Genomic DNA, 15597 nt, shown 5'->3' with positions numbered 1-15597 from the left:
CAGATCTGCGCCACAGCCCTGGGCATCTGTTAAAAGAGCAGCCCTTGGAAGGACTGCCCAGGACCCCGGAGGCATGATGTGGGTGGCCTTGAGCTGCTGGTCTGAGTGGGTTGTGCTTATCCAGTTGACCTCAGGGAGCTGGGAGGCTAGTGAGCAGGAAGAGACAGCTAAGAATGACAGTAGTGATAGTCACTGGCTGCCCTGTATACAATGGAACAGGATAAATGGGAACAGGGAGACATATTTAGAAGGCACCACAGAATTTCAGAAGTATCCTTCTGAAAAGGTGAAAAGAGTGCTTCCCTCTAGCCAAGAATCCAGAAAACAAACAATTAAAAAAATATATAGGCCTTATTCACACTGCCTCTGACAAACTATCGAATGATGAATTGATTTTATCAAGTTTTTTTTTTTTTTTTAATGTTTAACTCCTGTGCAGCTATAATACAACTTGGGCATTGTGCTGGAGTCTGTGATGGAGTTATGCTAGTCACCTTGTAACAGGACCTAATCAGTTTGCTTATCATGGGTCAACCCCAGATTGCCAGCAGGTGAACTCCATGGAGTCAGAGTCACCAGAAATAAATGTTTCTTGAAGCCACCAGTAATTATTAGAAATGATCTGGAAGTACATGGATCCTAGAATTGTAGAACAGCCAGGGCTTCTAGATAACATCCAACCTGACCTTTCACTTCGTTGATGAAATAGCCCAGAGAGGTTCGATGACATGTCCAAAGCCACACAGCAAGTCCATAGTATATCAGGGATTAGAAGCTGAGCCTCCAGCACCCCCTCCACCTGCCCACGTGGAATGCTGTCCACTAGGAACATCAAACACCATGAATCACAAAAGATAAGGTTCATTGATGAGAAACTGTGCCAGGTAATGGCTGTGTTTCTATTTAGAGAGAGGTTTCTGAGAGCACACACTGTCCTGTAAATAATAAGCAGGGGGCCTCTGTTCTCCCCAACCTAGCGCTCCTGAGTGTCATTAGCTGATCTTAAATGGCTGGGCCAGCTGCCCAGTGCTGGGACAGGAGGGAGGAACACTTAATCCTCATTAAGGAGGGGCTGGAGGGTGGGGGGCCTGTCCTACCACCACCTCACTGAGGCCTTCAGGGCCACCACCTCTTCCTTCTCGGGTCTGCGAGGGAGAGAAGATTGGAGGAGGAGAGAGAGGGAGAGAAAAAGGAGGAGGAGAAATTCATAGACATAGAGAAAAAACATCAGAGAGGGAGAATGTTGAAAGGTTGAGCCAAGGGCTGGGCACCCATGGCCGGAACACTATAAAGGCTCTTTAAATAGCCAGCTCACAGGTGAACACTGCGCCAGAGAAGAGCCGCCCCGTGCTCCGGGAACTAAGCAAACAAGCCACCAACGTCAACGCTCAGCGCTGGAGGGGGCTGGGGTGGACCGGGGGCTCCGTAGAAAGCGCTGGAACGTCGTCTGCGGTTTTCGTTGCCAAGTCCTGTTCTGCGGGGCGGCGGCACCTGTGGAGCAGCTCAGGTTTCAGGAAATAGTTCCTGCTCTGAGATCTCTCACAGGGAAATGGGAAGGTCCAGCCGCCCCTCGGGCCCCGTGAGGGTTTATGAGTGGCTCCTGCGGTTTCCTAAGGGGACCTCGTGCATTCAGGGAAGGTCTCCTAAGGGGACCTCGTGCATTCAGGGCAGGTCTCCTAAGGGGACCTCGTGCATTCAGGGAACCTGCTCATCAGGACGCATTTCAGCCGATTTCCTTGATGAGGGAAACTCAGGGATCATCAATAAGTCCTTGGAGTGTGAATCCTGTAAGGCCAATCCGTGACCCTGGACAAAAGCCGGACCAGCTGGCACCCCCAGCCGAGCCGGGCTCTCCCGTGGGAGCCAAGAGCAGCCCTAGAGCACCTGCAAAGGCCGCGTTGACCTCCGATCAGACATTGACCCTCAGACGGTGGTTCACCTTGAACTCCGTGGCTCAGGGCAGGTGGAAAGCAGGTCCAGCCCGCCCCGGGCGCGCAGGGTGCTCGGGAGGTGGGCTTAGGGTTAATGTTTGACTCTGTGTCTTCACTGGTTTCATGCCTCGATTTCCTGGCAGACAGATGACACATGGGCAACGAAAGAAGACCACACTCTCTCATAAGGAGCAGACTCTTTCCTTTGGAGGGGAAAGCAGAAGGGCGAGAACCTCAAGCTCTAGAGCGCAGGGTCCACTGGAGGTGCAATGCGAGCCACAGCGCAGGGAGCACGGGGCGCATGGGGGAAGAAAGAAAGACGGAGCGAAGCGAATTTCAATACCATGTTTTCAATTTTTGTCTGATTATGTTATTATTTTAACATGTAATGAATATTTTTAAAATATCAGTGAGTTATTTTACATTCTTCCTACAAGTCATCAAAACAAAATGTGTATTTTGCATTCACCATACATCTTTTTTTTTTTTTTTCCTGATACCAGGGATTCAACCCAGGCATGCTTAACCACTGAGCCAATTCTCAGGCTTTTTAAAATTTTTTTATTTTGAGTCAGGATCTGACTAAGTTGCTTGCCTCGCGAAGTTGCTTAGGCTGGCTTTGAACTTGTGATCCTCCTGCCTCAGCCTCCCGAGCTGATGCTTTTATGATAATACATCTTACTTCAGAGGAACCCCAAGGGCTATAAGTACATGTAGCTATTATCTCCTGTATAGGTCCAGTCTAGAGTCAGGTTGAATTAATTTGGAAATGCCTGATCTTAAACAAATTATATAAGTATCCTAAGCCTCAGTTTCCACATCTGAAAAATGGGAATAATAATCACATCTACCTTGCTGAGTTTGTTGTGCAGATGTGTGTAAATGTATTTAAAAACATCTGTGTAGGCCTGAGGTTGTAGCTCAGTGGTACAGTTCTTGCCCACACATGTGAAGCACTGGGTTCCATCCTCTGCATCATAAAAAATAAAGATACTGTGTCCATCTACAACTAAAATACACACACACACACACATACACACACACACACACACACACATATATATAACATACATACACACACACAAAAACACACACATATACCTGTGTGTAGTGTCCAGCATAGATTTAATCAATCCATGCCAGTTGTCATTAGTTTGTGCAAAAATATATAGAATAAAAGTGTTAATTTTTTCTCAAAATGTGGTAACTCTGAATCAAGTGAAATTAAGTTTAGAGCTTAGATTTTTTTTCTTTTAGGGAAACTATTTAGTAGCCCAAACTAGGAAAACATACTTGAAATACTTCATTTTTTATTTCATCAAACCAGAATTTTAAAAATGTAAAGTGGCCTCTTTCCACTCTCATGGAAAATGCTAATAAGAAGAGTTCTAATCAGTCACCTGGCAAATTTTATTCTTCCTTGTCAAAGGTAGCTAAGGAAGCTGAACAGTTTTATGGGATTTCACTATTTGTAAAAGTGCATGCATTTAGATTTGGAGGGCTATAATTCTATTTTTTGGAGTTTTAAAAATAAGAAGCACTCAATTTTAAACTGAAATTCCTTGCCTTGTTTTCTAAGGCAGGTTTGCCTTTGGGGCACAGCCATGTGTAATGTGAATCCGATTCATCCTGGAGTCTTGGGGTTTCATTATGGTGTTCCAGCTGTATGTCAAGGGGATGGAGCTTGTGTTTTGTGGCCACACGTGCCATTATGTTATATGACTTTCTCCTTAATCTCTTATTTGATGTCTGTGAATAAGAAGTGTAAAATTTGATCAGGTTAAGTTATCAGGGATTTATCCACCATGGCCAAGACTGTGATGTACCAATGTCACCAAGCTGCATGCTATTAACAAGACCCAGAGGGAGTCAGGAAATTGACATTTGGGGTCTCTTGACGTCCTGCTTTGTTTTCATGATGGCAACAAACATCTCCGTGACATTTGCTCCCCTCATCTGCCCATGCTGGGATCCCCAACGTAGTTCAATTTTCTTTCTTTGAGGTTCATTTGTATCTTTTGTAAGAGTTTGGAAGGTTCGGGGCTGATAAAGAACCAAGATGACCAGGAGAGGCAGACACACACACAAACACACACACACACACAAGCTTAGTGCTTGGGCAGGAGTGTGAAGAGGGAAGTTAGTCCTTCACAACATGAGAATATCCGGTGTTTGCAGGGAGGCAGGCATCCAGAAGGGCAGGAGGATAAGGAACTCCCAGAGGAGAAGAGGATCCGAGATGGGGCTTAGGTGTCTTGGTGAGGTTGTGTAGCTGCCCAGCTGGGAGTCTTCTGGGTCAGAGAACCCCGGGGATGGTAGTAACTCAGGGCCTCATTGCCTCAAGACTGTATCTTATCAGAGGCCAACAGATGCAGGGTGAGGTTTGGAGCAGTGTGTGAAACCGGGGCTCTCGGTGACTACAAGTCTACTTGTTGGGGCATTTTAAAAATAACTGGATGTGTAAAAATTGAGTTTGGTGCCAGTGGGTCTCAGAATGCAAAGGAAAGAAAAGCCAAACCAAGCCAAACCACTTGTGAGACTAATCCACTAATCCACTAACCTTTTATGCTAGGCGTGACGAGCTTGCCATGCTGGACAGGGTACAGGAGAAAACTGTGGATTCCAGCATGATTGCATTGCCTTCTATCTAGCTGTCCCTTGGTCAGTCAGTCACTTTGGGGGTCTCACTGCCTCGTCTGTAAAGCGAGGAGAGGTGCCTGATGACCTCTGTTTCCAGAACCAAAAGTTTATGATTCTTGAGTTTTTTTGAAACATCCTCATGATGGTAGACAGGTTGTGTTTTCCTATTTCTATTTGTTGAAAAGAACCCTGAAGCGTAGGGTGGAAAGGGCTGAGCTTTAGATTAACATTCATGCAGTCAATGGATTAGAGCTCACGTTGGTGGATGTCTAGGTCCAGTATACCAACTCTTGCTATACCCACCCATGGATTCCAAACTTCTTTCAAATACAGATCCCACTTACAGAAGCATGCGTAATGCCTGCTGGAACATTACACTGTGAGCATAGAGACTGTGCTGTCTTGATCACATTTATTCCCAGAGATAATCTCACTTCATCTTTTGCTTTCGGTAAAGTTGCTGGTGAGATGTTATTTTTTTTAAATATATTTTTAGTTGTTGATAGGCCTTTATTTTATTTATTTATTTGCCGTGCTGAGAATCAAACCCAGTACCTCACAAATGCAAGTGTGCTACCGCTGAGCCCCAGCCCCAGCCCCAGCCCCGAGATGTTATTCTTGAAGAGCCCAAACTTAGTGATGTTGTGAACTGGTACCAGAATCTCTTCTACGTCTGTGGGGCTCCGTCTTGCCCTGCATTGATTTCTCAAGTCTGGGAATCTGAACTCTCACTTTCAACAAAGATGCCTGTCCTGGTTATTGCTGTGAAGATTAGTTACTATTTTTAATAAAGAATATCAATTGCATACCTGAACCTATCTTGGAGACTGTGTTTGAAAAAACACTCTCTCCATTTAATTCACCATTATTGGTACTGCGGAGAGAGTTTGGGCTTCCTGTTATGGTCACTAGCTAGGGAGAATTTTGAAAGGAGGGAGGCTTACCTAAAAATAAGTGAGTTTAAAAATCTTTATCCTAAAGCTTGTCTAAATTGTAAAATAAATCACCCTGGAGGTTCGGTGAATTTTTTTGGCTTTGAAAGCTTCTATATTTGACTGTCCTGGAACAGGGTGTTCTCTGTGAAACCATGTCCATTTGTTTCTGGCTCCAGTGTTTCAAAGGGCTCTGTGGCCCTGTTTCCCAGATCAGAGTTTAATTGGAGAGTTAATTATCTGAGCAAGAACATGGGGGCCCGGTTGAGTTTGGGGGTGAAGACTGTGATCTTCGTTCCACTTCAGTAGACAAGGAAATCTTTGTGAATCTTTGCTGATTATATTTTTGCATAAACAGAAGCTCCGGATAGCAGAGGAAAGAACAGGGAGAGGAGCCTGTAAGGAGATCGCGTTTAGCTAAGATAAATACACGAGTCCTCTTATCTCTTTGCAATAACTCAGTTTAGGAGGACTGGAGGCCTGAGCTGTGAGATGCTGGTTCCAAGCAGGCCTCTGAGCTACCCAAGCAAAACAGGAAGGAGCAAGGGTTCATTTGCTCGCCCTTGGCCTTCAGTCATGATTTCTGATTAGCATGTGCTTCTCAGATGGAATTCATAAGCACCTTGAATCATTTATCCTTCCTCTCATTCCAGAAATTCTTTAGTGAAGTACTTTCAAAAGTTTTTCTTTAAATCCATGTGACCCAGGCTACTCGACTGCCTTCCCTCTTTCGTGGTTTCCATGGCAGCCAGCTGAAGGATCTGTTCAGGTCCATCTACAATAACCTTAATGAAAATGAGGGCAACATCACTTAAAACAGGCGTCCCCTCTCCAGAGTGGAGGTGGCTTCCCTTTACTTCTGGTGACCGTCCCGTGAAGAAGCTCAATATAACATGTGTGTTCCACGTTTCACTGTGTGCAGCTTGGGCCCAAGCTGTGATGTCCCTTGCCTAGGCCAGGGCATCACAACCTCAGCATGAATGACATTTGGGGGCTGAGCCTTTTGTGGTACAGGGAGCTGCTCTGGGCTCTGTAGGATCCTGAACAGAAACCTTGGCTTCTACCCACTTGAGGCCATAGCACCTTCCGACCTAAGTTGTAACCAGCACAAATGTCTCCGGACATTTCCAAATCACGTCCCTTGGGGCGTGAGGGTGTGGGTGGAGGAATTTCTCCAGGTTGAGAACCGCTAATGCTTAGCAGGCTTTGCCTCTGTGACCATCTGATTTAGAAACCCAGCTGTCAGCTCCTCCATCCAGATGCCAAAGAGCTTCCTCTCTGGCAACCCCTGGAACACCTGGCCCATGTTAGCATCAGTGGCCATGGCCATCTGTAGAATCCGTTGTCCTCTTTGGTCATCTCCAAACTGGCACCTATCAAAGGATCATGGTCACAGCCTTATTGTATTTGACCTTGTGGAAGATTTTCCTGGACACTGGAGCACTATTCCCAACTTCTCAACCTTGGCTCCTGTTCCAGTTTTGTCCGGTTCTGACCACCTCTCCAAATGCCCCTTTGTCCATGGGCTCCCCCCAGGATATGGCTCTGCTCTCCAGGCACACAGTCACAATGAGGCACATGGTCATGCGAAACCCCACCTCAGACAGGCCTGCTGGTGCATCGGCTGGGGCCGGTGAGAGTCCAAGTGGAGTACGTCATATGGTTAAGTGTTTAAACATCGTAAAGCAAACTTAGGCACTATTAAGCACTCTATGTTCTTTCCTCCACCTTGACAAATATACCTGTCGGTGTCCGCCTGGCAAAGACCACCGGGAACACACCTATGGTGGGACAAAGGTGAGCGGATTGACTCACTGTGGTGAGAGAGGCCACACCTGTGGGGACTGTGGGCCCTCAGACATTTGTTCAATGAATGAATGAATGAACTCTAATTCCTGTGGGAGCTGTCAGAAGGTTTGGGTGAAACTGGGTGGTTTGGACAGGGCTCAAGGAGCGTGACCGTGTTCAGGAATGAATGGGTGCTGTCCAGAAGCACTGGGTGCTTTGGCAAAGCAGGGCTCACATCGTGATGGGAAAGACACAGTGGTCGCTCGCATTACCAGGAAAGGGGGATGGGTCATTATGGTGGCTTGGGAACGTGCTGTTGTAGTTCTGTTCTCAGACGTGATGACGGAGTGGCCTTGCTTTCCTCTTGTTCCATCCTGGCCTTGACTGAGGCTGGTGTTCTGTGAGGTTGTTTGATGGGGGGCCGACTCCAGGCCTGGCTGAGGTGCCATGGTGCTTTGCTGCCTTCAGAGTGACAAGGAGCTGGGTTGGACTCCTGCCAGGACGTGGCCATGGGGAGGGACCTTCCTCACACTCCTGGCTCCTTACAGCCCCTGGATCTGTGTCTTACTCCGTGGAGCGCCAGTCACCCAGTGCAGGGGAGAGCACACAGGGGGGAACCCGATTGACAGGAGGTGCGAAACCCTTTAAGGCTTCATGTCACTTCTTTTCCCTCAACTCCTTCAAAGGAAAGTAGAAATACACCAAAACTTGCTTAAAATAACTGCCTGTGTAAGTGGCCAAGCTATAGGGTGAAAATAGGTCCATAATGGGTCAATATTTGCACAAATTTAGTAATTGATGGTTTACATTTCTTGAGAAGCTATATTAACTAGTTTACTAACTTGTTCTTTCTTTGAAATGTTTGGATTTTCAGGTTAACTACAGAGTCCACATTTCCAGAACTTGCTTTCATAAGATATTTTAGTTCTCACCTAAGAATATTTTTGATTCTTCCTTCAGATTCTCTCTCTCTCTTTTTTTTTTTTTTAAAGAAAAGTCTTCATTGTTCTAGAGAGTAAGGGATGTGGCTTCTAGTTTTTGTGCTGAAAGAATTCTCCTGTAGGTGATAGAGGTGATACTTTAGGATATGAGAATTAAAGGTTTTAAAAGGAAAGGTTACTGGTATACGTGTTGAGGTACAGCTGACCCCATGAGAGAGGGCATCGGCCTCCTAAGTATCTTCTGTCAGGGAAACCTTACGTCTTTAAACATAGAAACTACATACCAGGGCTGGGGTGTGTAGCTCAGTGGTAAAGCACTTGCCCAGCATATACAAGGTCCTGAGTTTGGACCCCAGCCCCCCAACACGCACACACACACACATATTGTGTGCAAAGTCCCAGAGCCAGGAGAGACCATGCAAACTGCAGTTCTACCATTCAACATCCTCAAAATCCTTGATGCAATAAGGAAGAATGAAAGTAAACGACTGATTCTTTCCCCACATTTTGTTCTTTCTGAGTTAGTCTGTGTTGCTCAGAAGTGCCAAGTGGGGTCCAGGGTGTGGACTTGCACAGGGTCCTCTTCTAAGAATCTTGGGTTGCTGTGCTCTCTCCCCACACATCCGGGCCATAGCAGCCTTTGGGTCTTGCTTAGCCTTCGGTCTCCCTGGGTTTTTCTGTCCCAGGGAATATTTGTTTTAGCTTCCTTTACCCTTTTAGACTTAATCTGTTGTTGTTAGATCCCCTTTCTCCCTCTTTTTTGAGGTCTTGGATATTTTCCTCTTACTCTTTCCTGTTGTTCTGAGCGCCTTCAACGATGGCTCCCCAAGTTTTCCATCGGTTCATTTCATTCTTTTGTCTTATCAGGAACAAAGACTTTCAAAGTTGTTTACTCTCCAAAATAACTTTTGGAATCCTTAATTTTTTTTTCCACATTGACCATTATCCTTGCTATACGATGCTTTTATTAGGATTTAACCCATTTTAAAGATGTTCTTGGCCAAGACGTTCAAATTGGCATTACAATAAGGATGTCACATGCTTTTAAATAACATGCCTCACCGAAGCCCAAGTAAACAACGTCTATTGGGTATTTCAGGGAGTCCAAGGTATTCAGATACTCAAAATCAACAATCAAAATTTGCCCAGAATTCTCAGTGACTGGCTCAAAACAAAATGTGTTAGAGATCTTAGGAAATCATCATTTGATCTCAGTTTTACTCTCCAGGTCCTCTGGCTGATGACGTCTCTTTGTCCTTATTAGTGGCTCCATAAAGACTGCTAGTCAGTTAAGGGCAGCATTCATTCAAGCATCTTCTTGCTTACCATGGGCCCTCTTTTTCTCCTTCCATGATAAGACTTTGCAAAAGCTGGGTTGTTACAACATACATACTTCCTTTATTCTCCTGCACCCCCCTTTTTGGTAGAGCGGAGTTTGACAGCCAACAGTTTTCCTCCTGGGGCTCCCCTTACCAGTTCACTATCACACTTTTATCTTTACAAATAGGATTTTTGCAGCTAGTTCTGACATGATTTTCCTGCAGAAGCCTTTTCCAGGAAGATCGTACCATTCCCAGTTTCAGGCTGATTCTTTTTCACAGTTATTCAACGCGAGTGGCTGTATGAAGTGTCTTCACTATGACAGACTCAGGTGCAAAACAGAGCTCAGGTTTGAATGACAACTTGCCTGTTTCCTTGTGCGCTCATCCATCAGTTTTCCAGTAAAAAAATATTCATGTCTGTTGAGTACTCTAAAGAAGAATTTGCTGTCTTGAATAATAATATTTTTTATAGGGACGTTATAAAATATTTTTTAAGTGTATTTATGCTGACACTGAATTTGGAGCCACTGCACATTGGCTGAACTATTTTCTGTGTGGATCATGGTGTTTCTTTTACGTATGCACCAAAAAGTATGATAAGGAGGAGGAGAGGGTTTATTTGTTCATTCGTGCCATGAATATTTATTGAGGGCCTAGTGTGCACCAGGTACTCTTCCAACCTCTAGGGATATTTTGTTGAGCAGATGAAAAAGGGCAGGAGCCCTCTTTTAGTGTATATGCTAGTGGAGGAGACAGACAGACAATAAAATAAACATGGTAATAAGGGGACACGAAGTCCAGCAGGAAGGCAAGAAGGAAGTGTGGGCATGACATTGAAAAGCACAGTGCTATGAGATGTTTGTCCCCACCAACTCGTGTGTTGAAAACCTGATCACTAGTGTGACAGCATTAGGATGTGGTGTGTGATTAGATCAAAAGGGCAGAGCCTTCGAAACTGGTGTCTTAGCCTGATTCGGGTTATATAACAAAATCCCTGAGTCTGGGTGCTTTATCAAGAAAAGAGGATTATTTAGCTTATAGTTCCAGAAGTCAAAATGTGTGGTACCCACATTTGTTTCTGATGAAGGCCTCATGGCAGATAGCATCATGTGGCTGGAGCATGAGAGAGAGAGGGAGAGAGAAAGAGAGAGAATATGAATGAGAGGAAACAAGAGTGAGGGAGGGCCCTGCTCACCCTTTTATAAAAACCTGCTCTCACAGGAGCTCACCTGCCCCTGTCAGACCGCAACCATTCTTCAAGTCCAACACTGACCAAGGGTGGTCCAGACCCAGTCACCTCCCTCCAGGCCCCACCTCTTAAAGGTCTCATCACCTCCAACGCCATTGCGTTGGGGACCAAGCCTCCAGCAACATGAATCTTTGGGGGATAAACCATATCTAAGCCATCACAAATAGGGCCAGTGCCCTTATTAAAGAGGCCCCAGAGAAAGGAGCCTTCCTGCTTCTACCGAAGAGGACAAGGCTAGAAGGCGCCATCAGAGAATCAGAAAGCAGTTCTCAGCAGATAACTGGTCTGCTGGGGCCTTGAACTTGGTCTCCCCGACTCTGGTACTGTAATAATCCGTTTCTGTTGTTTGAAAGCCACCCGGTTTATGGCATTGTGCCACTATAGTTGGAATGGACTGATCAGGCACCCAGGAGAGACCTCTCTTAGGTGACTTTTTGGTGAAGAACCAAAGAGTCAGGGCGGCTGGCCCGGGGAGAGCTGGGGCAGAGCAGTCCAGGTGAAGGCCCAAGGGAGGCACAGCAAGGAGGCCAGTGTGACGGGAGCAGAGACGGAAAGGAGAGGGCACGAGGAGGGGGCCAGGGGCCACGGCATGGGGCCTTGGGGCAGTGGCTGGCCAGGCTCTTACTTGCATGAAATGGGAGGCAAAACTTACACCTTGACAGGGCCCTCTGGCTGCCTGAAAGACTGCAGAGAACAAGTGTGGGGTTTAGGCAGCCAGGGCCAGAGGGCCAGTGAGGAGGTGGGGCAGGGCCAGAACACAGGAGATGGGCAGGGTCTTCTGATGAGGTCAACTTCCTGGTTGATGAGAGTGCTCCTGGACACCAGCAGGGGACCCAATCACACAGACACTTCTGGACTCCTGCTCCTACATGGGGGATTGAGTAGAAAAACTAAAACAGATGCGTGGACAGAGGGGGCCCCAACCAATCATAGTGAGGGATGCTCAGAATGGGGAGGAGGAAATTCAGAGACCATAAAAACAACGAGCAGAACTCCCCCATCGGATTCCCAGCTCTGGGCTCCTTCTCTCCAGAGAAGTCTGTCTCTGTGGCCTTTGCAATAATCCTACTTCTTGCTTGTTATCTCTGTGTCCTGTTCTTCAATTCTTTGCTAAACGGAGACAATGAACGCAGCACCGCCAGACGGTAACAGGGAGCCCCGATAGGACACCGAGCAATAACTCAGGTGGCAGTGGATGTTGGGAGGTGGCTGGATTCCAGGAGTGTTTTAAAAGTGCAGCTGACAATATCTGCCGATGGGTGCACAGGGAGGGAGAGAAAGAGGAGTCAACATTCAGCTGGGGCAGCTGCAAGCTGGAATCAGCCTTAAGTGAGCTCGGGGAGGCGGGGAGCAACAGTTTGAGGAGGATTGGGACGCTGACTTGCAAGTGTGAAATTAGGTGCTTTCTTAGACATCCTGGTGGAGAAGTGACATTCAGGGAGAAAACCAGCCTAGATAAAAATCTAGGGGTCGAATTCTTCATCAATGGCTTCTTAGAATGTTTTCAAAGTTAAATGAGCCCCCCCACCACCCCAAGTAAAAATGTCAGAAATAGCCTTCATATCCTTTATTCATTGACAAAAATGAACTGAACTGAAACGGGATGGTATGGTGGAAAGGGGTGGGGAATTCGAAAGCCATTTACAGACCTGTTGGAATCCCTGCCCTACCAGATAATAGCTGGGTGGCCTTGAGCAAGTTACTCAACCTCTCTGAGCCTTTGTGTCTCCTTTATAAAACTGGCAATTAGCTGTACATCTCCAGGGCTCTCTGTGGGTAAAATCTTCCCACTTATACAGAAAAGGAAAGAGGCTGAGTGGTGTCAGCTCTTGTCTCTCCCGATGGATACTGCATAAATGGTATTTATAGCAAAGTGTCCCCAGTGATGACTAGATTCTCCCCAGGGAGCAGGGAGAGGCATGCTGGGGTGGGGAGGGCGCATGGAGGGGCAGACTATGCACCTTTGCATCACAAGCACAGGCTCCACGCTGCACGTGTAAAGTGAACTTCTTTCCTAAAACTTGGCTATTTCAATCTAGAGCCGGTTTCTGCATTTAAATATTTGAGATCATATATAGTTTCTGGGGGAAATCTCGAAGGCATTAAAGGATTTGCTTAAAGAGCTGAGTGCTGAATATTGGTGAGCTTCTGCTTCAGAAACGGGGAGACTGCCGAGTCTGACCTGGGTCCCTGAGGGATATAGGCAAGACCAGAATATTCGTCCCAGTAACTTCATAAGCTCTCTTGCCTGGCCACCAGGAGAATGGAAAAACACCCATTGCGTCTTGCCTGAGCCTGAATTTTAGCAGCCTTGAGTCTCTTTATAACTGGCTTCACTCCTGAGAAGCGTCCACCAGCCAAGGCAGAGGGAGAGCAGGTCAGGGTGGATCCCATTTCCCAGATGACTTCACTGGCCCTGGGGGCACCCCCTCTAGGGGAACCCCGGGTGTCTGGTGCTCTGCTTCCTCCTCAGGCTGTCTCCAGGTTGGGGAACAAGCTGTACCCCAGCCCTGAAGACCCCACTTGGTGCTTTCTCCCATCTCCTGCCAGTACTGGCCCTGAGGGCCAGGAGGGAAGCGCAGGCCCATTTCCCCTCAGGCCTCTTGTTTGGCTCCGTGCTTGGATCCCTGTCAGGCGCAGTTCTCAGAGTCCTGGTCCTTAAAACCTGAGGGTCCCAGCATCCCAGATGCCCGGGAAGGAGACACCATTATTTCCCACCATCTGTGAACTGGACACTCGGAACTATTGTTTGTTTTTTTTTTTTTTTCTCTCAAAGTCCCAAGTTTTCAATTCTCCATCGGACAGTGGGACATCTGGATTAGAGGGAACGGCCATTCCACAAGGCTGAAAGTCAAGTCACAGATGAAACCAATAAGTGAGTTATGCTCTCACTCCTTGAGATGCTCCTGAGCAGTTCACTCTTGGACCAGCTCCTGGAGGACCCATGTCCTAAGGCCACCTGCCACGTGGAGGGGTGGGGGGTGTCCTTGTTTCTCCTTCTCAAGCCCAGAGGGACTTATGAATTATTCCTGCCTGAGCCTGAGATCAGATGCCCTGTGGGGTCACATGATGGTCTCCCTAGCGGTGACCGCGAGAGGAGATCTCAAGAGATGCAGGGGCTCTGTTTTCTTTGGGTCCAGGGCACTGCACAAAGGGGAGGAATTTAATTATTAAAAAAAAAAAAAGTTTAAATCATGGATGTAGGTAATGTCTGTCCGTCTAGGCAGACCGGGTTTTGTGGATTATCAAGATCATACAATTTAGGCCTAGTTTTTTAAGGAAAAAAAACTATAAAGAATTATGAATACGAAATTAGCTATGGCTTGATTGTTTATTGGGAAGGAGCCCATGCAAGTGAGGGGTCCCTGAAAGTCTAGCTGCATGAGTTTCAAATCGACTCTACCCCTGAGCCATTCCCCTAGAGTGGGCTGAGGCATCTCCTTTAACAAAATAATGGCTTTAGGCCAGGCTGGTGGCACACGCCTAGGATCCCAGCAGCTTGGGAGGCTGAGGCAGGAAGATCTCCAGTTCAAAGCCAGCCTCCGCAAAAGCAAGGCACTAAGCAACTCAGTGAGACCCTGTCTCTAAATAAAATCCAAAAAAGGGTTGGGGATGTAGCTCAGTGGTTAAGCACCCCTCAGTTCAATTCCTGGGATTAAAAAAAGAGAAAGGCTTAAAAAATAATGGAGCTAGAATTCACAATCCACACAGGCCACCTATTTGAAGTGTTCACATCTGTTTTTCAGTGTACTCACAGAGCGCCTGCCCTGGGTCCCGGGCTCCACTTCCCTGTGGACTTTCTTGCACAGACATTACCACAGTCCACTGCAGGACATTTCCATCACCCCAAAAGAACCCTGTATCCGTAGCAGCCACCCCTCCAGCTTCACAAACCTACTTTCTGTCTTTGGGACCTTTCATATCAACGGGATCATACACAGATGGTCTTTCGTGACTGGCGCCTTTCACTGAATGTTTTCAGAGTTGTCCCTGTTGTCTGGTGGAGCAGGACCTCTTTCCATTTTGCCTAGAAATATTCCTTTATACGAATACGTCCCACTTTTTTTTTTTTATCAGTTCAAGTATTAGTTCTTTAGAGTCCCTCGAGGCACAATTGATTGAGTCCCTAGAGGCACAATTGATTGAGTCCCTACAGAGAGGGAAGATCCAGTTCCTTACTGTCATCCTTCGTCCTTCTGCTTCTCTGTTTCTTCCCTTTCTTCCCGGATTCTGGGTGCACAGGAAATTGAGAGGCAGAGCTGGTCAGCAGGAAGACACTGATATCACGGTGACAAGTGTTATAGGGGTTGACCACGTAGACTCTGCCTGCAGTCACTGGCCTAGGTGGCCCAGCCCTTCTGCTGCAGGCGGACAGGATCTGGCTCCAGGGTGAGAGCCAGCCCCAGGGTATTGACGGAAGGCCCCCTCCTTCTTAGCAGGGCCAGAGGACAATTCAGGGAGGATGGAGAAGACTGACAGCTCAGGGGACCACAGACCGGCAGGTGGTCTGCAGTGGGTTATGTTCTCTGATTCTACCTCTTAACGTGGAGTTTATGCCCATATGTGGGAGGGGGCAGGATGTCAGAGATCAAGCCTCGCCTGGCGTTTTTGGTGGAGAGTGAGAGCAAATGATGGATGCCTGGCACTATTACAAGGCTCAAAGGCCAGAGGATGCCGACCCAAGGACCACTGGCCTCCCGGGCTGGAGTGACAATGAGGGAGGTGGGCACTGCCACAGAGAAATAGGGTGAGCCCTCATTCATTCAACAAGTAATTATTGAGCAACTACTATGT

Source organism: Ictidomys tridecemlineatus, chromosome 6, assembly GCF_052094955.1.
Source record: "Ictidomys tridecemlineatus isolate mIctTri1 chromosome 6, mIctTri1.hap1, whole genome shotgun sequence".
Classification (NCBI taxonomy): domain Eukaryota; kingdom Metazoa; phylum Chordata; class Mammalia; order Rodentia; family Sciuridae; genus Ictidomys; species Ictidomys tridecemlineatus.
This window is presented reverse-complemented; position numbering follows the sequence as displayed.